Genomic DNA, 24906 nt, shown 5'->3' on the forward strand with positions numbered 1-24906 from the left:
TGCCCTCAACCCCCACAGTGAAATAGCAATTTGAATTAGTTCACAATTAGCCCAATTCAGAGTCAGCTGTTATTCACACTTAGTGTAGCAGAAATTCATTTGTAGGCAGTGTTAACCAGTTCTTCTTCAATACAAGGTAATTTCAAATTGAAAAATATACAGAAAGGTAATATTTTGATATTTTGAATATTTGAAATTAAATGTAATTGGGAAATTCTTGATTCAAGTTGGTTAATCATTTTTGGGAAAAACTGTCAAATAGCGTTGATTTTAAAAGAACCTTGGATAGCACATATATCCAATATGTCCATAGAGTTGTGCATTTCTTGTGTGATAAATAAAGCTTATGATAAACCAGAACCTTGCCAATGGTCTGCTGTGCAGAACTCCACAGAGACATCCAAACTGATATGCCAATGAAGATCACACACCCTTTTCCAAGGAGTAAATAGGCATGATAGCAAACAACATAGGCTTACCAGATGAGTGAGAACATTTGCAAACAAATGAGTAGCAGTAATAATTTACTTCAAACTCTTCACAGGTCTGGCACCAAATTTTAATCAGTATGTGTATAACCAATAAAAGCCAAGGGATCTATGTAGTCCAATTTTAGAGTAATATTACATTCAGGAAAAGAAAGTCCAGAAACCAAAAATAACTTTAAAAGTCACTCAAATGATTTACTTGCATTTCTGAAAGACCCCTGATATGGTTTGGCTGGGTCCCCATCCAAATCTCATCTTGAATTCCTGTGTGATGGGAGGGACCTAGTGGGAGGTAATTTAATCACAGGGGCAGGTCTTTCCTGTGCTGTTCTCATGATAGTGAATAAGTCTCACAAGATTTGGTAGTTTTGAAAAGGGGAATTTCCCTGCAAAAACTCTCTTTTTTTGTCTGCCGCCACGTGAGACATGCCTTTCACCTTCCACCATGATTGTGAAGTCTCCCCAGCCATGTGAAACTGTAAGTCCAATAAACCTCTTTTTGTAAATTACCCAGACTCAGGTATGTCTTTATCAGCAGCATGAAAACAGACTAATAAAGTAAATTGGTACCACTAGAGTGGGGCACTGCTAAAAAGATACCCAAAAATGTGGAAGCAATTTTGGAACTGGGTAGCAGGTAGCAGTTACAACAGTTTGGAGGGCTCAGGAGAAGATAGGAAAATGTGGGAAAGTTTGGAACTCCTTAGAGACTTGTTGAATGGCTTTGACCAAAATGCTGATAATGATATGGACAATGAAATCCAGGCTGAGGTGGTCTCAGATAGACATGAGGAAATTGTTAGGAACTGGAGCAAAGGTGACGCTTGTTGTGTTTTAACAAAGAGACTAGCAGCGTTTTGCCCCTGTCCTAGAAATCTGTGGAAGTTTGAACTTGAGAGAGATGATTTAGGGTATCTGGCAGAAGAAATTTCTAAGCATCAAAGCATTCAAGAGGTGACTTGAGTATGTTAGAGGCATTCGGTTTTATAAGGGAAGTAGAGCATAAAAGCTTGGAAAATTTGCAGCCTGACAATGCAATAGAAAAGAAAATCCCATTTTCTGAGGATAAATTCAAGCCAGCTACAGGAATTTGCATAAGTAACGAGAAGCCAAATGTTAATCCCCAAGAAAATGGGGAAAACGTCTCCAAGTCATGTCAGAGGTCTTCATGTCAGCCTCTCCTATCACAACCCTGGAGGCCTACGAGGAAAAAGTGATTTCGTGAGCTGGGCCCAGGGTCCCTGTGCTGTGTGCAGCCTAGGGACTTGGTGCCCTGTGTCCCAGACACTCCAGGCATGGCTGAAAGTGGCCAATGCAGCGCTTGGGCCATGGCTTCAGAGGGTGCCAGCCTCAAGCCATGGCAGCTTCCATGTGGTGTTGAGCCTGCCAGTGTGCAGACGTCGAGAACTGGGGTTTGAGAACCTCCACCTAGATTTCAGAAGATGTTTGGAAATGCCTGGATGCTCAGGCAGAAGTTTGCTGCAGGGGCAGGGCCTTCATGGAGAACCTCTGCTAGGGCAATGTGGAAGGGAAATGTGGGGTTGGAGCCCCCACACTGATTCCCCACTGGAGCACTGCCTAGTGGAGCTGTGAGAAGAGGGCCACCATCCTCCAGACCCCAGAATGGTAGATCCACCAACAGCTTACACCGTGTGCCTGGGAAAGCCGCAGACACTCAACACCAGCCCATGAAAGCAGCCAGGAGGGAGGCTGTACCTTACAAAGGCACAGGCAGAGCTGTCCAAGACCATGGGAACCCACCTCTTGCATCAGTGTGACCTGGATGTGAGACCTGGAGTCAAAGGAGATCATTTTGCCCTTCTGGATTTCAGACTTGCATGGGGCCTCTAGCCCCTTTGTTTTGGCCAATTTCTCCCATTTGGAACAGCTGTATTTACCCAATGCCTATACCCCTATTGTATCTCAGGAGAAACTAACTTGATTTTGATTTTTACTGGCTCATAGGTGGAAGGGACTTGCCTTGTCTCAGATGAGACTTCAGACTGTGAACTTCTGAGTTAATGCTGAGATGAGTTAAGACTTTGGGGGACTGTTGGGAAGGCATGATTGGGTTTTGAAATGTGAGAACACCAGATCTGGGAGGTGCCAGGAGTGGAATGATATGGTTTGGCTGTGACCCCAGCCGAATCTCATCTTGACTTTCCACGTGTTATGGGAGGGACCCAGTGGGAGGTAATTGAATCATGAGGGCAGGTCTTTCCTGTGCTGTTCTCATGATAACGAATAAGTCTCACAAGATCTAATGGTTTTAGAAAAGGGAATTTCCCTGCACAAACTCTCTTTTCTTGTCTGCCACCATATGAGACGTGCCTTTCACCTTCCACAATGATTGTGAAGTCTCCCTAGCCACATGGAACAGTAAGTTCAATAAACCTCTTTCTTTTTGTAAATTGCCCAGTCTCAGGTATGTCTTTATCATCAGCATGAAAACAGGCTAATATGACCCCATTTATAATAGCAACAACAAATTATAAACCTTATTTTTTCTCTTTCCCAATTCTTTAGGGCCCAGAACTACTCCCAGAGACTGATAATAGCCAAATTTTTCAAAACTCTCTATTGAAACACAGCCATAAAGAGTAGGTTGTATTATTGATACACTCACTCCTTTCTGACCATTCCTCTGTGGGAAGAATATTCCTCCCTATCCCATTAATATTGGCCTTGATCATGTGACTTGCTTTGACCAGAAGAATGAGAACAGATGTAATGTATCCCACAACCAAGCAGACACTTTAAATGTGCTTGTATAGTTTGACTTGGTCTCCTGTGTGCACTTCTATCTGCTCTCTGCCATAAGAAGAAAAAGTTCCAAGTAGACACATAGAACAGACATGAACTTGACCCAGAGCCTGAAATGAAGTCACCAAAGCTGACCACAAACCTATGAATGAAAAATCAATGTCTGGCTATGTAAGATGCTAAGATCTACTGGTGTTTGTTACACGGTATATCGCAACAAAAGCTCATACACAATGCAAATTTTCTCCTTTCCCTCTGCTTCCCCTGTCTCCATCCCCAGCAAGCAAGAACTCCACTTCTTTAGGAAGGGAGAGGAGAGATAAATTGGAATATGCAGTGCAAAATCAACTTGACTGGGAGAAGGAAAACATTATTGCCTACATAATGATGAGAAAAGTGACATCATGCCATATCAAAGGAGGCAGTCTCTAAGACTGAGAAATAAAATCAGTGCAGGCATCAGTGAGCCCTGAAGTCAGCAAGGAGAGAAGCAGAGGCAGTGTCACCCAAAGTCCAATTGGAGAACTATAATCATCTCAAATAAAAATATAAGCCACTTTAGCTGACTTATGTGCAAGGAAGAGTGGGCTTTTGGGGCCTGGTATAAGAGAGTATGCTGAGGGGAACTTAAGCCAGACAGGCTTGTAATGACTTAATAGTTCTCCACCCTGGATTGATCCAAGAACCCTGTGGCCCATGATCATGGCCTTAAAAATAATAGTGATATTCTCTCTTGTATGAAGCTAAATATATAACTTAGAGCCTTCTCTTTAATTAAGCCAATACATTCGTCACACCAGTCGCCTCTGCGTTTCCATCCTGCCGTGTGGCAGACTGAGGACTTGGTATTCATGTAGGTTTTGTATCATGAAAAGTCTAGCCCTTGACACATGCTGTTCCTTGGCCAAAAGTATTTATGGTTGAAATGTCCTTACCTGAATGATCAGTTGGGATGTTCTTAGAAACTACCAGAAGCTGGGAGCTTCCCTGCCTCTAGACAGATTGAGGATCATAAACCTTGCTCAGCAAAGTAGCCACCTGAAGGCCCACAGCATCATCTCTGATCATGTGCCAGGACCACTCCATTAAGATGAGTTCTGAAAACAGACTGACGCTTTGATTAAATCCAACATTAAGCCTGGATTTTCCTCAGGCTCCTGAAGGTCAGAGTCAATGTAGGCTCAGGGTAAGGAAGCCTTCACTGCCTCAGAAAAGTATACACTCCTTAAGAGCCTTCTCTTTGCTACTGCTCACCATGCTAATGTCTCTCTCTCTCACACACACACACACACACACACACACACACACACACACACCTCAAAGCAATAAAAAAATTAAACCAGCTGTTATTTTTCAAGTACCATGTCTCCCTGCTGCTGCCTAAAGGAGCCCTGTTTAAATGCTTTTTCTTTGTTTTTTCTTACTCCTTTCTTCTTCAGAAAACACCTCTCTTTTCTAACAAATTAATAAAGCAAGTCATTTTTCACCAACTTACAAATACCAAGATAGGAAAATCCATTGTAAAGAGCTGATGAGGCAATTATAAGGGATGAGGAATGAACGCTAACATTTCTGCCCTGCCTGCGTGACTAAGATTTATAACTGTAAACCTGCAAATCTCTGGCTTATATATGCAAATATGGGTCCAATTAGTGATTCACCTGCAACTGCTAATTAAAAGGCCTGGGGTGATGGATTGCCACTAAGCAGGCAGGCAGGGGCCTGACTGTCCAGCATCATCCATTCCCACACAAAGGATAGCCCAAGGAGAGAATCTCTGAAGATTAGCTCCCTAAAGAACCATCAGAATTTTATATCTACTAATTTGGAAGAAAAAAATAAGTCATATGGGAAAATGTAATTATAATGCAGCTAGAAAATAAAAACAGGCAAATCAAACCAAGCATTGTTGCATCATTAAAGGAGAAAATAACCGTTCTGAGTAATTTTCCCATGGAATTTGGAACAAAAAAAAAAGAATTGGAAAAAGGTTTGGAAGAAACCACATGTGATTCTTTCCCCTCCAATTACAACAAATTTCCATAGTTCTCAACTCAGCAAAATGCCTGAACCAAAGCTTGGCAAATAGCAGAGAATAAAGTTGTTAATAAAATAAAAAATTCAAGTCCAAGTCTTCCAGACAGAGCCAGGTTGAATAGGTTCTTGTATTACTTAAACTAGGTTGGGAGACATTGATTCAATTCCTGACTTCCAGTTTCAGCTAAAACAATCCAATTAAAATTCAAATTAAAAAAAAAAAAAAAAAAAAAAAAAAAGCCCTGCTTTTCACAGCCCACAAGTAGTAACATCTATAGATCTCTAGTTCCCTCTTATATAAAATGCTAGAATAGAATATCTCTTCCTTTGTCAGCCCCTTGGCTCAGTCACACAGACATAAATTACCGAACCATTGCTGTGGCTGCAGTGCTTTATGATCTGCTGTCCCTCAAACCCACACCTCTTCATGACTGTCATGTCTCAACCCAAAGGACAACCACGGCAGCTGCTATTTGGACCAGGAGCCAGGCCTGTGGCCACATAGACCTCGCTTTCAAAGGGCTGCTAAATGCAGGGTCTTGTTGGGTTAGGAGTGTTTCTTCCAGGCAGCCCTAGCACGTGTGGGGTATATGAGGGCTCTTGCAGAATGGCTTCCCACACATGGCATCCTGGAGAACCTAATGAGGTGTCACATAAAAAAATACTCCTTAATTAAGTGACCTCAGAGGGGGAAACAGCAGGTGAGCAATGTCAGGGTGCTACTGGCAGGAAAATCAAACAGATGCTTATTAGCTTTACCTCATCAGTAAATATCACTGCCTTGGAGAATGAAGAAAAACAATAAATAACCCTTAGTATCTTGAAACATTGGCCTTTTAGCACACACAACTACCCTACCCAGTCTTCTGTTTGCTCTGCTTTATTTACAGTCCCTTATATTAAACTCATACACTAATTAGTTTTACCCTCATTAATTATTTGTATTTACAGTTAAAATATATCACATCTTCCTAGGTGAAACGTATTTGAGTATTTGCTGAGTCCTACTACGTGTATTATCTTCGGAAACCTTTACACCAACCAGGTGAGGCTGTGAGTTGCCCGGCATCATCCAGTTATCAAGTAGAAGAGAGGCATTCAAGCCTCCGCTCCATGGCAGCTGCCACCCACTACTGACGGGACCCACTTTCTCCCCTGTCTTTGTCGTCTAATTTGAGTGTATTCCCTATTCTTTTTGGAATCAGCTTTTTGTGGCTTTTACCCACTGATCCTTGCTCTCCTCATTCTTCTGTTTTCTAAGCTTTGCTCAATTCTCTGCACTTCTTTCTTTATACTCTTAATTCTTTACCCTTCCCCTTTTCCCTTGATACTGGGCACCCCAAATCCTCACATTAGCAATACCCCAATGAAAGATATAGACTATCCATGCCATCTACCCTGACTCCCTCATTTAGAGAAACCAACGATGGGAAAAGTTAGGCAACAAATCCAAGGGCCCACTGATAGTTGGGAGTTGGACTATGTTAAAACAATTAATTGGGAAGCCATTAGGCTGAGATGGCTCCAGCACCTTGGGTTATATAAGCAAACAGAAACCTAACTCACTGCAAACAGTCAAACAAAACTTAGGCTTAACTAATCAGAAACCGCCAACTCACCTCTAGCTAGAGACTTTCCACTTTAACCAATGACATCTTTTATTTGTTTTGTTTTCAAAAACACATTATAAAAGTTTATCTTTTCACACCTTCAGGAGAACCCTCAACTGCTTACAGTCCGGTGCTACCCAATTCATGAATTGCTATCTGTTCAAATAAACTTATTACAATACGAATGTGCCTAATTTTATGTTAATAACAGTGTAAAAATTAAATCTTAATTTTCACTTTGGTGTTTTTTCAGGCTCTACAAGTTTCCTCTCATGTTCCTTAACCATAATCACACAGTACAAGTCCACTTGTCCTCACTGAATAGCTTTCCTGGAGATCTGCACCCCACCCGGGCTGTCCTGTTCAGCACTTTCAACATGTGTGCACCGGACTTGAGCTCCCTAAGGGCAGACACCTTGGTTTTTTGCCTTTGTGTCTCCAGCACTTGACATTGAGTTGGCGCCTATAAAGGATTGTTGGATGAATGAATGAATGAATGAATGAATGAATCCTGTTTCTTCACACGTCCCAAAACACACCTTCTCCATTTCTACCTAGATTGTCTTAAAGTTCTCCCTGCCTGAAACACTTTACCCCACTGGTTTATTCTCCTGGTTTATTCCATTCACATTTCAAAGACAAGCTCAAATCCCTTCTCTTCCATTGAGCATTTGCAAAGCACTCCAGCTTACCTGTATTTTTCTCATCCCTAATCTCCTGTAGAAATCGTCCATCTAGGATGGACATGGTGGCTCAGGCCTGTAATCCCAGCACTCTGGGAGGCCAAGGCAGGTGGATCACGAGGTCAGGAGATGGAGACCATCCTAGCTAACACGGTGAAACCCCACCTCTACTAAAAATACAAAAAATTAGCCAGGCGTGGTGGCGGGCACCTGTAGTCCCAGCTACTCGGGAGGCTGAGGCAGGAGAATGGCATGAACCCGGGAGGCAGATCTTGCAGTGAGCTGAGTTCACACCACTGCACTCTAGCCTGGGTGACAGAGCAAGACTCCGTCTCAAAAAAAAAAAAAAAAAGAAGGAAATCATCCATCTATATAATTCAATTTAAAATTTTAAAATTTAATTATATGTAGTTTGCTTCATTCATGTGAGTCTTATCACAAGATCTTTAGGAATAAGTATCAATTCTTATATTAAAATAATAATTAGTATGTAGCTAGAGCTTTGTAGCTCACAAAGTACTTTTTTCACACAATATTGTCTCCTTTAGTCCTCTCAGCAACCCCACGGGGTAGGCACTGGATGCATCTGCTCTAGTTCCAGGTGTGCTTCGGCCTAGTTCTGTGATCCTCAGAACCAAGGCTCTTCCTTCACGTGCTGCCCTGTGCCATGTGGGGATCCCACTGATACACTTGTCAATGGACAAAAGAAGTGATATATACATTCAGTAGCACTTCACATGTATTTAACCATATGCTTTTTGAAATTAATACCCCAACACTTCCCTAATCTACATTTTTCTATCTTTCATTTAATCTTAATCCTCTATTTCCCCTTTATCCCTGTTGAAACAAATTAGGTGCATAATTAGAAATCTGGGTTCCTTTCACTCAGCCTTTAGATCATAAACTCATTGCACAGTTAACATTTTAGGGTGATTAAAGCCATTGCCACATATCGTCTACTGTCAAAGAAGATTTAGGATTTGGTCATGGAGGCTACCTGAGATTATCCCATTTATTATACCACTGGGGAAAAGTAAAGATATTGGTGCTTGTTCTACCTAAAAGACAAGCTAATATGAATCAGGTTGATAGGAACTTATTCCCAGGTGATTACGTTTTCTTCTTTTGAAAGAACTTGGGTCACAGAAGTACTGAAGGAGCTCAAAGGAGGTTCTTATAAAAGAGTGAAGACCCATTGTCTGTTGGCTTCTACTCAGAATCAATGCCCAACAATGATCCTGAATTTAAGGAGCCCTCCACTTGGGCTAAGTGAACACTAACATTTTCATTCTGCCAGTGGTTTTTGTTGCTTTGGGTAACAACTTTGCATTTAAAAAATTCTTTCCCCTCGATTTCACCAAGTATATTCTCTTACAAAAGTTCATGATCTAATTGCACTTTTTATAACATGAACTTACATGCATGTTGTAACATGCAGTTACCATGCTTGGTCTGGGGACAAGTTATGGGCAGCCTGAGAGAATAAAAGTTATATAAGAATTAAGGTATTTTTAAATGAAATCCTGAAACTATTCCATATGATACTACACATACATATCATTGTACAGTTGTCAAAACTCATAGATTGTACAACACCCAAAGTGAACCTTAGTCTAAACATGGACTTTGGGTGGTTATGGTGTATCAATGTAGGTTCATCAATTATAAGAAATGTACCACTCTGATGGGGGATGTTAATAATGATAGAAGCTATGCATGTGTGGGGCAGGGATATATAGGATATCTCTCAAGTTTGCTATGAACCAAAAACTGCTCTAAAAAAGTCTTTTTTAAAAAGTCTATTTTAAAAAATAAAATTCAGCTTCTGCTAATATACACACATACATGCACATGTTCAATACTATTCTATTTTTTGTTTTATAAGAGTCGGAAATATTCATGTACCTTGATTGCAAGTCGCTTTTACTTTCACATCATGACATTTCAGTGAAAAAGAAACAATGAAAAGTGGGTTCCAATAAAGAGGCCAAGAAACCCACTGAAAGAATTAAGTCTGATTCCCAGTAACTGTGGAAAAACCTCACAGAAATTCAGCCAGCTTATGGTCAGTTTTAAACTTAAATTCATCTTCAAGATTTACTAGCTAGAAGAGATGAGTTGTAGAAATCGATGCTTGCACAGCCTTTTCCAATCTTCACTCATAACTATCCCTTAGGAAAGAATGCTTTCTTTTATTTTCTGCCTTTTATCCACAACCTGTCAACAACCTCTTCCATGCAACTGGCAAGTGAAAACCCTCTGTCAATAAACAGCTCATGCACTTGTCTATAGCTTCGGGAGCTTCTTTCTGAGGTTCCCCACATGAACAAAGGACAAGGCTCTTTCTTGGGCAGTTCCAATAAAGTAGCTTCAGCCACTTTATTAGAAACTAGCTAGACAAGGCTGGGTGCGGTGGCTCACGCCTGTAATCCCAGCACTTTGGGAGGCCGAGGTGGGCAGATCATGAGGTCAAGAGACTGAGACCATCCTGGTCAGCATGGCGAAACCCCGTCTCTACTAAAAATACAAAAAAATTAGCTGGGCTTGGTGGCACGCCCCTATAGTCCCAGCTACTCAGGAGGCTGAGGTAGGAGAATCGCTTGAACCTGGGAGGTGGAGGTTGCAGTGAGCTGAGATCGTGCCACTGCACTCCAGCCTGGTGACAGAGTGAGACTCTGTCTAAAAAACAAAAGAAAGAAAAAAAGAAACTAGCTAGACAATAATCTAGACAGAGCTGTTTCTCTGCTGTTGTATCTACTCTTCCCTCAGCACTGGCTTTCTGAAGCTCCCAGTGGTCTAATTTTTCAAGTCATTTGTCTACTTCCAACTATCCTTGGTAGAAGGTTCTAGTGATAAATATATTACGACTGAACCAAGCTTTCTCTAGTTTATTAATTCATATAAATTAATTAATTATTCAAACATGTGCTTCCTGAGGCCCATAACAACTTCTTTCAACTCCAGATTGTCAAGCACTCACATGTGTGTTATCTTTGGAACTGCAACCAGTAAGAGGGAAAGCAGAATGGTCAGAAAGCAGAGAAGGAAACCTGTTTTCTTAGAAAAATGTCAGAAGCCATCTCTTATCAACAAAGACTGTGAAAGGAAAGAGAAAAAAAATGAATATTGTATATAGGCCATAATCCATCACTGTAAGTCCAGTAAACCTATCACAAGAACGTCCAGGCTTGCTTCTGTTTTCTAATAACATTTCTTTGCCCATCAAATAAGAATTAAGATCCTTATCTTGTTATGGTGGCAACATACCTTGCTTTAGGATGGAATATCATTTAGAATTTGTACTCAGAAATTGTCTTGACACTTTTCTCTTGTCTACTTTAAGAGAAAGAGAAAGCCCAGGGGAAAAAGAAGTATTCAGGGAGTGAAGAAGTATTAGTTCCTTTTATAGGAACTTTGTAACTCTTCTTTTCATCACTGGTTCTTCATTTTAGGAAGAGCTGGAGATAAAAATTGTGAGGTTAATCAGAATACGGGTCTCATGTAATGCATTTCATGTGTCTTCTAATGATTCCTAGTAAATCCTAATAGGTTAGGGAAAGTGGTCCATTAGCTGCTGTGTCTTCCATCTGCCAAATCCTTTCCCACAGTCCTTGGTAAATTCCCCAAATCTGCCTTTTTTTTTTTTTTTTTTTTTTTTTTTTTTTGGTGTGTGTGTGTGAGAGAGAGAGAAAGAGAGAGACAGAGAGAGAGAGAGAGAGACAGAGCCTTGCTCTATCACCCAGGCAGGAGTGCAGTGGCACAGTCATGGTTCACTGCAGCCTCGACCTCTCGAGCTCAAGCACGTTCATCCTACCTCTGCCTCCCAAGTAGCTAGGACTACAGGCACACGCCACCACACCTGGCTAATTTTTGCATTTTTATTTGTTTGTTTGATTTTGGTTTTCATTTGGTTTGGTTTGGTTTTTTGAGACAGAGTATCACTCTGTCGCCCAGGCTGCAGTTCAGTGGCACGATCTCAGCTCACTGCAACCTCCACCTCTCGGGTTCAAGCGATTCCTCCTGCCTCAGCCTCCTGAGCAGCTGGGACTACATATACGTGCCACTACGCCAAACTAATTTTTGTGTTTTTAGTAGAGACAGAGTTTCACCATATTGGCCAGGCTGGTCTTGAACTTCTGACCTCAAGATCCACCCGCCTTGGCCTCCCAAAGTGCTGGGATTACAGGTGCGAGCCAACATGTCCGGCCAATTTTTGCATTTTTAGTAAAGACAGGGTTTCACCATGTTGCCCAGGCTGGTCTCAAACTCCTGGGCTCAAGCGATCTGTCTGCCTTGGCCTCCCAAAGTCCAGGGATTACAGGCGTAAGCTACCACACCCAGCCTCTAGCTTTTTTCTAGCCACAATCAACTTTTATTCAATTAACTAAGTCTCCAAAACTTCCCATGCTCCCACGAGAAAGTGAGTAGAGGTATAAATGAAACAAGATTGGTTATGTTAATAATTTTTGAATCTGAGGGATGAGTATGTGAGGGTTTATTACACTCTTCATTAGCTGTAGATAAACTTTTATGTATATTTGAAATTTTCCTTAATAAATATTTTACAATAAAAAGTCTATCAATCATCTCAGTCAAGTGCAGTGTTTTAAATAATAAATTCTGAAAAAAAATCTTCAAAAACATACTATAACATCATAGCTATTTTAAATTCTGTCCCTAGGCAATATAACAGAGCCCTTTCTTGCCCCTTACTGCAGGTAATTCAGATGATGCACTCTTTCCTCACCTCCTCTCTGCTCTTCTCTTGCACTTATAAAACATAATCAGTCGTTTGGACTGGAGTGTGGTGGATTCTTGGTTCTATGATTCTCAATAGTGTATACATCTCCTCTTCTGGCTAGGAAAGGCAACCCCTAAAGGAATGGCTTTGCCAACTTACAAATTAGTTGGGAAGATCATTTGTGGGCAAATCCTTTGCACCTCCAATGTAGTAGATGCTGTTGGTGCCCTCCTCTGATCCCCTTCACCAGCTAGGACACCAGCCTCTCGCTGCAGAGAAGGTTGGCCAGGGTCGTGCTGATAAACGTTTAACATCTGGCTGCCTGCAGGAGTGTAAGGCCTGGGATTTGTAGCTTTTGTTGATTTTCATGACGTAATGCTTCCATCATGGCCGACTGCAAGCTATCAGGGTGAAGTCACAGAACGGGCATTTGGGAAGTGCTGTGCAGTCAGCACTTGTGAGCTGTGGTTGAGCTGACTCCAGCACACCATGGCTACATACAGCTTATAACTGTTCCTTTCTCTGGGGAATTGCCTCCTGACTGAAGACTGTCGCCTTTCAGGCTTCACCCATGGATATCCGTAAATGATGACCAACTGATATGGGTGTACAAAATTCCAGCCCCCGTGCCTTGAGGTGGGTCAATTCTGTGGTATGAATTATTCATCAGAACCCACCCACACGCACACAATGAATCAGATCACATTCCTTGAGAGGACATCATTGTACAGCTTTTTGCCCTTTCCTCTCCTGCTTCTCTCACTTACTAGCAGGTTTTTCCCCCTAAAGAATATGCCATGCCCTTAGGGAATTGCATGCAGCTGAAGGCTTGCCTCAGGCACTGCTTCAAGGGAACCCAGCCTGAGATACATTCAAAACGTACCCCAAGGGGCAAGCTTTCCTAAAACTTCCCTCCAATACACTCCAAATAATACAAAGGATAATTCTAATCTTAGGAGATACAAAAGTACAACCCAAAGCATCCAACTACAGACCCCACATTTTTAAAGTCTTTTTTCACAGTAAAAATGCATGCAAAATTTTAACCTATGTTCCATAATATCTCTGTTTAACACTAGAAATGTCATATTTTTTCTCCAGAATTCTTGTGTAGAGTCCATGTTCCTAGATTCTAGATTGTATACATCCCATGGCTGTTCCAACTATGAAGGTAAACATGCCCAAGTCAGAAAAGCCTGAATAAACTTGAAAGCCACTCAAAGCCTGGCTGCTCAGCTTTCAACTCGCAATGAGCAGTGTGCATTGCCAATCCTCAGAGACTGTCTCTTCAGCACTAGAAGGTCAGAGCAGACCTACTCCAAACACAGTATTACTATATCCCAGTTTCTCCTTTAGTTTCATCAGGAAGGAAGGAAGGGAGGGAGAGTAAAAAAAGAAAGGAATTCCACCACCAAGAGTTAGACTTCAAAATGATCTTCATGTATTCCTTCGTGTCTTCCTTTTACAGATGGGAAAACTAAGATCTGAAGCACAAAGTAATTTGCTGAAGGTCACAAAAGCAGTTAATGCTGGAACCAAGATCCCCACATCTCTGGATTTTCAGGCAGGTTTCTCTGCTTGCCCATGATGCCTGCCCAGCTTCTGAGGACAACCTTGATTGTCCTGTGAACTGGGGTCACTCAGTCAAATGCCTCTGCTGATACCCCAAGGTTGAATGGCAGTTTATTTAGCATGGCAGCTTTCAGACTCCAAGTGTTTCTGAGCGTGTGTTAGAAACCACCACTTCATCCAAAACTGGCCAAAGTGGAGAATTGTTTTGTACTTCCCAGCTGTATTTCCTTGACAATAGATGATCTGAGAATGCCCTCTGGTGCCTTCCTACTGTGTCTTCAAGCACTTTAGAGGCAGGAGGTGGCTGTGGGAATGGATGAAGAAAAGCTAGGCTCCTGGAAATGGTTTTTTCTCTCAAAAAATGTGGCATGGGTGTACTGTCAGCACACTGTGGCAGGATTCGACCAGGAAGCTGGATAAAAACATACTGTGCGGTTACGCCTCCTCTGTTGCATTTGCCTTTTTTTCTCTAACGATGAATGTAATTCTTTTTAATTGCACAATTATTTAAATACTCATTCAACTCATATTAATACAAGGCATAGAAACAATAACAAATTGGTAGGCATAAAAATCTCTGACACGATTTTAATTTAGGCATATCCTTTTCTGGTTTTCTGCATAATGTGATTACCATTTCTCAAGAACATGAGCAAAAGCACACTCCCTGGGTCCCCAGAATGGAGTGCACCTTCTCAGGTACACTGCCACGTTAGTTTTAATTACATGTATTTGAGAAAAAGAAGATTGACACTTCTTCCCCAAGATGCACCCCTCAAGAAGTTGAAAGGAGCACTGAGTAGAACACAGGGGAAAAAAGTAATTAAAGGCTCTCTAGGGCTATGACCTAGATACATTTGTCCCTTTTAATCCTTACATTGATCAGAAATATGAAATATAAGATTTGGGAAGGAGAGTGTCTATTTTAGCCCTCCCTCACATCAGGACTGGTCATGGCAATACCTGTCATTTATTGACTATTAACTCAATGCCAGGTAATATAAGTATTTCACATGAATTATTTCATTTAAATCCTCACAACCACCTCAGGATAAAGGTGCTGTTGTTTTCTGCATTGTATAGATGAGAAACTTGAGTCATGGAGATATTAAATGCATTGCCCAAGGTCACTCAGCCACTAGCAAGGCCAGAGCTGAAGCATCAATCTGCTCGGCTCCCAAGCCCATGCTTTTAGCCCTCCGGATATATGGCGTCCACAACTTTCCTAAACAGCCTTCCTGTTCCCTCTCCTTATATTCATCCAACAACGAGCAAATCATTCTATTATCTAACAGCTCTCATTGCTTAAATCACTCCTGTTACCCCATATTTGGTACCGGAGTGATGCAGCAGTTTGCTCCCTGTTCTACTTGACCTTCCTTTAAATATTTGAAACCAGATATCAGGTCACTAGTCCACTGTCCCAGCTTGCTCTTCTCTAACTAAAATGTCCCAAGGTCCTCCAACTGTTCCTTGATTAAGTCGCTTTCCAGGCCTTTCACTACCCAGGTTCACTCCAGCTGTGTAGCAGATCTCCCCACAAAATGGAAATGCGATAGCTAGCAGTGAACAACACCCTAAATGTAGTCTGACTATAGCAGGGCAGAGTGGGACTACTGCCTCCTTATTACCGAAATCATTTCTAATTAAAAGGCATCTTTAATTCTTACAGCAGTTGTATCACATTGGTCATTCGTGTGGTGACCACAGCCACCAAAAAACCCTTGGCCTTTCTCCCACGGAAAGTAAGATCTTCCCCTAGCACAAATGCACACTAAAGTTCTGAACTAAAATGAAGGATTTATTTAATTTAAATTTCATATTCTTATTTGTTCTGAGTTCTTAATTTTTCCTCACTATTGAGATCATCCAAACCTCAGGTCAAGATGGCCAAAAAGGTGAGGTCCACAGACAGCCCTGAAGCCTCCCTCCCAAGTGGCACCCACTGGAATTCAGTGCCCTTCACATATCCCTGTCCAACTGGCCACAAAGCCTCCTAGCTTCACTGTCACCCTGCTCGTATACCTTCATCTTTCCCACAAGGACGTAATAAGAGGCTCTATCAAACGTCTTCCTGAAATCCAGACACATTTTGTCTGTGGAATTTCCCCTCCCCACCAGTCTCCCTACTCTATCAAAAAAGGAAGCAAAGTTCATTGGGCATATCTTGTTTTTAAGCAAACCCACATTTAGTGAATCCATATTTATACATACCACTAGGCTCAACGGGATGTTTATTTCAGAAAATGAACATTCTTCCAAGAAACCTAATTTTAAATAGAATAGAGAAATAACATTTTAGCTACATTTTTTCACTTGTAAAAGCACTTGAAAAAACATATATTTTCAGGTCCATCAATACTACCATGGGGCTCAGCATTTATCATAGTATTTAAGTGATAGACGCCACTTAAATACTGTATTTCCGAAATAAAATTAACCTTTGACCACAACTGCATTAATCAGGATTGGAACTTTACCTGCATCATACTTTAACCAGAGAAGTAAATCTCACCAAGGCAATTTGATATCTGGATTGAGTTCTGTATTCAGAATACATTAAATTCCACCTTCTAAAACTTTCTGGACAATGACCAGAATGTCTGCCATTCTGGACAATGAAAATTGAGCTGCCATTGAAAGACTTCGATATCACAGACAAAGATCCCATTGCATAAGCATACCATACACACTAAAACCAAAAAGTAAAAAAATAAAAAAATAGATGAGGACATTTTTTAAAGATATTATTTATTGAAAGTAGTGTAACATTTATTGAGAATACGTCAGGATGTTCTGAGAGTTTAACAAATGTGAACTCAATCCCTGAAACAACCCTTTTATTCTGTCACTTTTATTTTCTTCATTTTTAACAGAAGGGAAGATGAAGGCACAATCAGGTTAAATGACTTGCTCAAAGACACATAGCTAGGAAGTGGCATGGAGCCTCAACAATGAAAATTAAAAGTGTTATGCTTAAAACTTGAACAAAAAAATTCATAGAGACTTTCCATTCTGCCGTTGGACATTCTCAAAAAATGTCTTAAATACTTTTACTTTTCTCCTCACTTCAGTTGGCAGTGCTATATGTTTCTTCATGAAAGAATAAGTTTAAAAGGTAAGAGAATAAGATAAATACATTCTGCAGTATCAAAGGTCACACATGGCTGGCTTGAGTTTACCATTCTTGGGTCCTCGAGTTCAATTCACTGACTTCAATTCTGATCCTTGTGGTAGCTCCAATGTCTACTATTCTGCTGGGCTGGCCCTTTGTAGGTACTAAATAAATCTTTATTGAATTCAATGAAGTGAATTTGTTACTGAGGCATTTCAGGCTGCACCATATAAAGATATTAATAATATCCCTAACATTTACCTCAAAATACTTTCCAAGTCTTGTTAGCTTACCCACTCATTTACAAAAGACTTAGACTCACATTTCTATGCGTAGGATTTAGGATACTTCGCTCCATGAATTACATTATACTTTTAAGAATTGTGAGAGTTAACAGTCACAAACCCCAATAGAATAATCTAACGTGGCCATATTTTACACAAATTCGAAATAGTGTAATATGAAAAATTCATATAGTCTCTTCACACTCAAAATGTGAGGTAATATAAGTGCCTCAAATTTAAATTCTTTCTGAGGATCAAAGAATTGTAAGGCTAGCAGGCCAAATGAACTGTAAAACTGAATTCAGGATATGGCCTGAATTATGCAAGTTTGGAATTACGCAGTCTTGAAGGCCACATCCTTTTCATAAATGCCACCAACCCCAACACATCACCAAGGGACAACACAAAGGAAGCACTGCTGTATAACAACTTGGTGGCTGAAGTCTTGGAGGCCAAACAGGCTCAGAAGCTCCAAGCCAAAGCAGCTGTCCTCAGCCTCTCAAAAATCTATGCAATTACAGAGAAAAATGCTGAGACACACAACAGGAAGATGAAAATTAAACTCAAGGGACCCATGACCAAATTGCACCCACGCGTCTAAATGTTGGTGGTGCTAGCCCTGAAACAGCGGGCTCCCGGGACTCAGAGAATGAGTTATCCATCTCCCCTCTCAAACTCTCTAGCCCTCATAGAACCATAGGCTCTCAGACCTCACCCGGATGAGAAACCACAGCTCTCTCAAAGCCTCATCATTTCAGGGTAGGAGATGCTGACAGATAAACAAATTACCAAATGACAAAAGTGAGTTTAGCCTTTGTGCACTGGAAGCAATGGCTGGAAATGTTCATGACCAATTCCACAAAGACAGGCAAACATTCACACTCAGAGAGAGAGAGAAAAAAAAAAAAAGGGATAGAGAGAGAGCGAGACAGAGAGAGAATGAGTAACAGTCTACGGTTTCCCTTCCTCCACTGTATGCCCAGTGAAATTGTCCCTGGTATTTAAGAAAGCAAAGACAGAATGAAAACCTAGGAAAAAAAAAGGAATTGAGGTTAAGACCAGAGTGACAATGAAAGTAATGAAGGTAGAAGTCTTTTACAAGCACTTGTGAATCTGAAGCAAGAAGTAGCTTCTTTTCTTGGGTTTTATCCTTCCAGTGGCCTTCCTAATAGGGAAAAGCTAAAGTCAGTCACTTTTGGTGCCTGTATCAACCTTGTAAGACACACTAAATTCTCTCTGTAATGCATAACTGTCAGCCTCTCTCACTCATCTGGAGTGATTTTTCCAATTAAGCATGACAGGCATTTCACTCAAGCCCCCTATTCTAACTCGGAGGCCGGGTCCTGAAGAATGAGACTTCAGTGGCTGCTGACACTTCTTTTGTCACACAAGCCTCTCTAGACAAACAATATTGACTACAAATTTGTCAGGACTTTCTATGGCCATCAATCATGCCTGCCCTTTTGCCTACTTGTGCACTCCTGTATTTCCCTTCACTCCCATGCTTAAAACAAGACAAAATTAAACTCAAAAGTGTAACCCTCAAAGTTAGAATCAGCATAAATCCTCGAGTATCTGGAATGTGAATATTCATCTGGCACAACTAATGTACTCCTCACTCTAGAAATTAAAAGCTTTAAAATGATGTACTGCCTCAGAGAAATGTGCACCAGAGTTTCATGTCAGAATGCTTTGGTGTTTGGTGTTTGTCTTTTTGTGTTTGTGTGTGTGTATGTGTGTGTTTTCATTCTTACATGAGTTCTCAGAAAGTATAGGCAGATAAAGGTCTGACTCACAGGTCTCAAACTCCAATGCCTTCAAGTCTCATAGAGCAGAGACGGGGCAGAGTTAAAAGCATTTGCTGCTGTAAACATCGTTATGTATTATCAAGAAATAGTGTGCAGACTGTCCTTTTCTTTTGGCAGAAGCCGAGGCCCTAAGTCCTGCCTGTATGAATGACATGTAAGCTGTGGGCCTGTGATTTTTTCTGTTCTTTCTTCTTCAGTCTGGCTTCATCTCAAGAAGAAAAAAAAAAAAAGTACACATCTCCCCATGCGAGAGAAAGGATGACTTACACTACTGAGTGTGTGTGTGTGTGTGTTGCCCTGAAGTAATGCCAGCATCCAGAACTGCAACCTTACCTTTTTAATCCTTAAGAACCAGAGACATAGTTGCTCCTGCTCAGCAAAGTCTACAGCCATTTCCAAGAGCTCCATGACAACTTGCATGAGGACCAGGCCACCACCATGGTGAGCTCCAAGGTGGGCTGGTCCATGTCTTGTGATCAAAATGACTGATGCTAGCACAAGAGTGTCCATCATGATAGTTTCTTCTTTTGCTTCTTGAATGAGAAGAAATGGGGATTTTTCAATTAAAGGTTAAAGTATCTTCTTTCTTCAAGGTCTTATTAGCCAACTTGTCAATTGTCTTTCAGCTCAGAGGACAGAAATTCATGGAAATAGGATGCAGGCATCCGTTTTATTTGTCTCCTCCTGCACCTCTGCTACTTGCAGGCACAACCTCAAATGATGAAATATCAACTGCTTCCCAGCATCTTTGGGAGGTGCATATACTTTTACAATGCTGTGTTTGCAAGTTCATTATAATAAAAGCGAAATTCAAAGTTCATAATAATAAAAGCAAAATTCAAAATAAGTACATGTAAAGCAGAATTTTCAGAGCCCCTCTAGTTAACACAGTCATTAATTTGCCTTTCTTCTTTTTCTTGATTTATGAAACTACTAGTTGCAAACTGACGTCGATTCAGAGCAGGAGCCAGGGTGGACAATGGATCTCAGAATCTGACCCTTTTGGAGCAGCTGTCTGAACCACAAGGAAAAATGATCAGGCCTGAAGCCAGTGGGAGAATCATCAAAACAGACAATACAACCCATTTGTTTAATGAAGAAAGAGTTAGGCAACCTACTAGAAACCACAGGCCTGATCCACATTTTTTAAACTTATGACCATGTCTAGAAAAGTTGCTTAACTCTTCTGTGCTCCATTCTTCCAATGCTCCGAGCTCCATGAGACTCATCCAGAGCTCCCATGTGACTCGATGCCTGCCCCACCTCTCCACACCTGCACAACTATCAAAATAACCAGCAAGGAAAACTTTCTTTAAAAAATGAAGATTCCTTGCCTTTACCCTAGGTCTCATTCAGGCCTATGAAATGGGAAATCTGCCTGATGGGGCATTTTTACCAGGAGAATCTAAATGAGCAACTGAATTTAGAAATCACTAGGCTGGAGCAGAAAGAGCAAATGCACAATCCAAGAACCACTTCTCCTACCCCTTTGTCCATGACAGACATTAATAATCAACACCAGCACTCTTTCCCACAGAACCCAGCCAAAGCTCAGGATCCTTCTCCAGATGGAGGTCCAGGCAGCCACTCCCAGTCAATGAGAGCTGGCTCACAAATTGAAACCTTTCTGCCATCCCTGAGTGAGAACCCAGCAGTCCACCAGTATTGTGTGTTCAGTTGCACCTTTCACCCAGCATCTAGAACAGCTCATCGTATACCCCTTTTAGGTTCACAACATCTTTTCAAACACCTGATCTTCTTTGAGCCTGCCAGAAACCTTGTGAAGTTAAAAGGGTATGTATTATTATACCCATTTTACAGATTGAGAAACTGGGGGTCACAGAAGTTCTTAGTCTTGCCCAGGGTCAGAGAGCTGATGAAGAATAAGGACAGAAAATTCACCCAGATCTCCTGTTCCTAGACCAGCATTCTTCCTTCTGTAACAAGCTGGGCATGGAGTATTGAGGGCAGCATCACCACCTGAGCTTAGCAAAAAACAGACCATACAGTAAACAGTACAGAAGAGGAAAGTGGGCCAGAGAGGTTTAGTAAATTGACCAAGGTCACAAAGCCTTAAAACCAGCGAGCAAGAACCCCAAGCAGGTCTGTCTGACTCTGCGTCTGTGCTCTTCCTGTTTAGATGGTGCGTCCTCCCAGATCAGCACACGCTAGGAAAGGGCCTTTCCTCTCCTCTCCCTGAGTTCACTCTCACACACCCTGCGCGTCTGGCCCTCCTCCCAGCCTATTTCCCTTGTTTCCGCTGGTGTCATCCTCTCAGCCACACTCACCTCTCCACCACCCACCCCCCTTCTTGCCCCTGCAACTTCCTTCCAAATGCAGGAGGAAACCGCCCAGCTTACTCACAACAGCCCCAGCCAACAGAGTCAGATAAGACAAGCACCTTGGCAGCGAGACGCGAATATAAAATTGCAAACAGCTTTTGAAGTTACAGATCCGTAATCTTCTAAGCCAAAGAAGAGGTGTTTGCCTCTTCTCCCCCTCATCTGAATCAACAGTCCAAAGGACTGAACTGAATCCAGCCAGCTTCGGATGTGATCTCACAAGCCCGCCTGCCACACATGCATTTCCAGCCTGTCGCCTGAGCAAAACCCCCACACGGCTGGTCACCACTTAACACAAGGGACATGTTTCTACAGGAATCAAAGTAGAGAGATGGGTTTTGCTGCCCTTTCATGTGCTCAAATACATCCTGACTGACCCGGTTATGCCCTTAGTTGAAGAAACTAAACACTTTCAAGTTTAGAAGGGAAGATGCTCAGGGTTTCTGGAAGACGGGCTGACTCACCTCTACTGCATAGTAGCCTGTAACCTTGGCCAAGTTACTTAATCTCTTTCATCTCAATTTTTCCATCTGTAAAATGGGACTCTACTACCAATGGCACTTTCCTTTAAGGTTCCTGTAATTATTAAAATAGTTGATTCACATAAAAAATGTAGGGCAATGATACACAGTCAACAATAAATATTTACCATCACTGTCATTTTAAAACAAAAACAAAAGATTTGAGGATGTGTCCACATGACCTTTGGAATTTAGATGCATCCCAACAGGTCCCTGTTGTATTTTTGGGTCACAGTAAACAGGTTTTGATAATCAAACCTAAAACTCTGATGTTTCTGTCATTATTATTTTCAATGGAATGATCTGCATAGAATTAACAAATAATTAACAAAAATTACTAAAATTCCTTTCAGAATTAAGTCAGCATGAGATAACACTGCTTGCTGAGATTATACATGCTTCCTTTAAGCTTCTGTATAGGATACATTTCTCCAAATTTTTTACAAAAAAAGCACTATTTTATCATTGGAAAAATTAAAATAATAGTACATAAGAAGATGAAGCACATCATGCCTCGTAATGTATAAACACAGATATCTACAGGAAATGGCAATCAAAGCATAAATGAGTCCACTAAGATTGCGTCATGGCTTTCCCTACTGGCCCAGTCGGACATTTTTTTTGGAAAGTTTTAGAGACCTAAGTCTCCACAGCCAAATGGAAATGAGCCCCAGATATTACTCAGATATTATTGGCAGTACTTTCTGCCCAGAGAAAGGCAAAACAAAGAATTTTTTTGCAATTGGAGGCCACCACCTGGATTTGTGTATGCATAAGCCTCAGCCACACGAGGCCTGTTTAGGGTTGATCTGCCAACTGCACAAAGACACACACAAACACACACACACGCACACACATGCACACATGCACAGCCCAAACGCTGAGTTTCATTTCCACTGCTTTGTTCCTATGGAGTACTAACAGATATTGGCAGACCCTATTTCACTTTTTTCTCCATGAACTCTGGCCATTTCAGCCTTTTTCTCCCAATTTAAATAGTTAGAAATGTCGCCCAGTTAGGGTACTTTTTCAATGGGTAAAATATTAATTCTTATAAGTCAAAAAATGTTAGTGTCCTACAAGCATGCAGAGCAAAGTTTAAAAACGGATGTTAAAAACCCCACTTTGAAGTACATACTCAAAGATCAGGAGCTGTGGTGAATCTAATCTGTTCTTAGGCTCTATCAGCTGGGTCATTTAGAATGGGACAAAAGTCCAAGGGACCTCATACACTGGCTGCTGTTTGGTGGTAAATTCTGAGCTTCTCAGAAGCTGAAAGACATCTTGAGTCAATTCCACAATTGGACACTTCTAATATATTTTTTAAATGTGTTAAAATACTGCTACAAAAATTACAGTATTTTTCATACATTTACATTTAGCAAATAAGTGTTTTTGTCCCAATAATAATTTTAACAACCATATGCACACCATCTTTTGGAGAAAGATTTAGAAGTTCAGCTTTGAGGCTCCTTCTTCAATCTGAGGCCCAAGACAAATGGCCCTCTAACCCCACCCCTGTAATGAACCTGAGTAAACTTGAGCAGAGGACAGTGTGAGAACAGCATTACTTCAAATGCTGATCTGAACTCAACTCCATTACCCTCCATCCTGGCGACAGTAGAGGAGGCGGAGATCAAAGGCCAGGATGAGGAACTTCAGATCAAGAGCTGCCCAGCACTCATACAACCCCTAAGCTACATTTTCCAGAACTTGGACAGGCATTTGGTGTTCAAAATGAGAAAACTATCCTGAAATAGCTTTCTCTGCTCTTGGAATACCAAGTTGTCAATGGCATTGTTCTGCTCTCCAGCTTCCCCCCAACCCCACACCTAGGTTTTGTAATTTTCACCTATGGGTTCTAAGTTGGTTCTAAGACCTCCAAATTCAAAGACATCAAAGAAAGATATTGTCTTCAAAGATGATGCTGTATAATACTTGTATTTCCAAAGCCCCTTTAGGGTGATCAAAAACAGATAATGATAGCAACCTATGTAAATATATGTCAACAGGATGTAAATATAATTCCAGGCTTCGGGCCTTATGGGCATTCATTTAATGACTACATGGTACCAGGTCTTCTGAAGCATAGAAGCAGAAAAGCAAACCAAAGGCCTCTGGGATTCTAATTCTTACTAGTAATGAAAGGGAGATGAGGAGAGTGATGCAAGAGCCTTCTGTGAGTAATGTCACGATAACCTCAACACCCCTTCCTCTGTTCAGGGAACATGAAGATGCTTACCTGGCAACTGTCAGTCTCAGGTTCCCACATTCTCCATAATCTGATCTCACAATGCCTAATACATCTTGCATGTGACAAATGTCAACTAACCTACATTAGTGCTTTGAAAATAAGTTAGAGCTTGGATTCAGAAAGCCTTTTAATTCTTGTTTAATTCTTGGTGGGTAAGTTTCCTACTTATAGTCTTCGTATATGTTCTTTTTTTTATTTTTTTTTTATTTTTTTATTTTTTGAGACAGAGTCTCGCTCTGTCACCAGGCTGGAGTGCAGTGGCACGATCTCAGCTCACTGCAACCTCCAACTCCCTGGTTCAAGAGATTCTCCTGCCTCAGCCTCCCAAGTAGCTGGGATTACAGCATGCACCACCATGCCCAGCTAATTCTTGTATTTTTAGTAGAGACAGGGTTTCACCATGTTGTCCAGGAGGGTCTCGATCTCCTGACCTCATGATCTGCCTGGCTCAGCCTCCCAAAGTGCTAGGATTACAGGCGTGAGCTACCACGCCTGGCCATGTTCAGTTATTTAATAGTTGGGTCTACAGCAAGCTATGTAACAGACATCCAAACATGTCTGTCATGTTGACCCCCCAGTTGTAAGAATATGTTCCCTGTTGTTTCACTTTGTGGTTTCTAGGTTTGAAAAGGAAAAAAAAAGTTTCCAAAAAGAGTATCAGTGTAAAGAAAATGCAGAATGATAG

At 41.3% G+C, this 24906-nt stretch overlaps 1 protein-coding gene across 10 annotated transcripts in view; it reads right to left on the reverse strand.

Moving 5' to 3' along the window:
• The window catches only part of LOC103224026 (V-type proton ATPase subunit S1-like protein), a 110295-nt gene that overhangs the window by 6172 nt on the left and 79217 nt on the right, over positions 1–24906 (reverse strand). For 3 of the 10 annotated variants that reach the window (XR_005234611.2, XR_012092723.1, XR_012092724.1), the window contains 3 exons: positions 21911–22022; positions 19438–20119; positions 16112–16164 (listed from right to left, as the gene is read on the reverse strand). The exons of 3 other annotated variants lie outside the window; for them this stretch is intronic. The gene's annotated coding sequence lies outside the window, so the exon portion shown is untranslated. Of the gene's footprint in view, positions 1–11933; positions 14310–16111; positions 16165–19437; positions 20120–21910; positions 22023–24906 lie in introns of those variants that run through there. 4 more of the 10 variants (XR_012092727.1, XR_012092726.1, XR_012092725.1 and 1 more) reach the window with 4 other exon arrangements.

This window comes from Chlorocebus sabaeus, chromosome 4, assembly GCF_047675955.1.
Source record: "Chlorocebus sabaeus isolate Y175 chromosome 4, mChlSab1.0.hap1, whole genome shotgun sequence".
Lineage (NCBI taxonomy): Eukaryota > Metazoa > Chordata > Mammalia > Primates > Cercopithecidae > Chlorocebus > Chlorocebus sabaeus.